The 1,698-nt window shown below is 49.8% G+C and overlaps 1 protein-coding gene across 5 annotated transcripts in view; it reads left to right on the top strand.

Moving 5' to 3' along the window:
• The first annotated feature begins 1,362 nt into the window (after positions 1-1,362).
• Positions 1,363-1,698, top strand: part of NEK10 (NIMA related kinase 10) — a 225,545-nt gene continuing 225,209 nt past the window's right edge. For all 5 annotated transcript variants that reach the window (XM_006153310.3, XM_006153312.3, XM_006153311.3 and 2 more), the window contains exon 1: positions 1,363-1,551. The gene's annotated coding sequence lies outside the window, so the exon portion shown is untranslated. The remainder of the gene's footprint in view (positions 1,552-1,698) is intronic.

Genomic DNA, 1,698 nt, shown 5'->3' on the forward strand with positions numbered 1-1,698 from the left:
AGTGGAGGCATCGTGCCTCACTTTAATACTTAGAGTGTGTATATAGGGTACATAATTCTGCGTTGATCTTCCGACCTGTGTCACAATTTCATTTCGTGATAGGAAACATGAATACTAATGGTTTTATGTTCTCTGAAAGGTAATTAGGTCTCTATTCATTTGACTTCGACTTTTATCTCTCCTTCGTACATTTCCAAAACAGGACCTTTATGAATTTTTAAAAATGCCGCAAATTACGCAAACCTAAGTATTTTTATTCCAATGGGGCTCCTTTTTCAAAAAGATGCAGTAGGGGAAGTTTCACTATTCATTTAATCTTTGGGGAGATTTACTCACCGATGTCCATACAGCAATGGCTCTTTAGAGTGGTTTTAAGGTGGGATCACATGGAGCCCTGTAGTTGAAACTATTGTCAACCTAACTTATCGTTGTGGTTAGGACTGGGCCTTAGGATGGAACCAGAGGTTCTAACCTGTCTCCATCAACTAGTATCGGTGCCATTTTGTGCTACTTGGAAAACTTGTGCCTCCATTTGAGAACTAAACTAGACTGAGAAATAATGACTAACAGACAACGTTGTGTACAGTCAGTAGAATAATAGAAAAGAATTTGAAATCGTGCCTGACACAAAATGGAGCACTGAATGCATTTCATATTTTTCATTTTTCAAAAGCATTTTAGGTTTTTTTTATATATATATATATATAGCTAAAATGCAACTGTGTTGTTTTAAAGGGGCATTAGATTTTTCAAAAAAGCTGAAGTGACTCGCTCAGGCCACCCCCCCCCCACACACACACACACAACTAGTGATATATGTACAGTGTAGATCTCTGGAGTTGAAAGTCACGTTCCCAAGCACCACGTTCTCATTGCCTGAGGTACACAGTGAACCTGAGTAATACTTTCATGCTGTATGAAAAGTCTTCAGCGTGTTGCATTCTTTTCAAGTTTTCCAGAACTTCACATCTTTGCTTTGGGAGAAAAGTGATTTGATGTTTAATTCCTAGCAATTCTTGACACACCCCCATGAGGAAGCTGCTCTTTGTCACCCAATTTATTTCAAACGCTCAGGGACTCCAAGCGGGGGGGGAAATCTACAGTTTGCAGGACACCTGCTCTAGGTCTGGGGAAGGGGCTCCTGCACCGCTTTCGGCGCGCCCTCTGCCTTCACTCGCGCCTGCAGCTCTGGGGCTGGACCCAGCGCGTCCTCTGGTTGCTGCGGCAACCACGGCTGGCGTCAGTCGTCGCTATGGCGTCCGCACTTCGCAGCATGGGCACCCGTGATTGGCTGGGGCGCCCCGGCCAGGCGGAGGAAGAAGTGCGGGCATTGGTTCACCCCTCGCCGGTTGGTGGCCTGAAGGAGGATTTGACTGAAAAACCGACGGTGCACCTTGCGCGGTGCCCCGAGGCGGAGAGACCCCGAGTGGGCTCGGGGGAGGGCGGGGCGGCCGAGCCGGGGGGGGATTCCGATCCGGAGCCGGTGGCAGTCACAGCGACGATGAGGACGAGTTCGAGGCTGGCCTGAGGAGGGACAGTCCCTCCGACGCGGTGAGTGAGCGGCACCCGGGGCTTCTCTGCAGGTGCGCTCTGTGAGATGGGGTCCCCGGGGAGGTCGGTCCCCGTGGAGCCTGCAGCCTCGGGAGCCAGCCTCGCCCGACAGGAGGCAGCGGCAGAGCAGAGAGCACCGCTGTCTCT

The sequence above is a fragment of the Tupaia chinensis genome, unplaced genomic scaffold (assembly GCF_000334495.1).
Source record: "Tupaia chinensis unplaced genomic scaffold, TupChi_1.0 Scaffold000368_1, whole genome shotgun sequence".
NCBI lineage: Eukaryota > Metazoa > Chordata > Mammalia > Scandentia > Tupaiidae > Tupaia > Tupaia belangeri.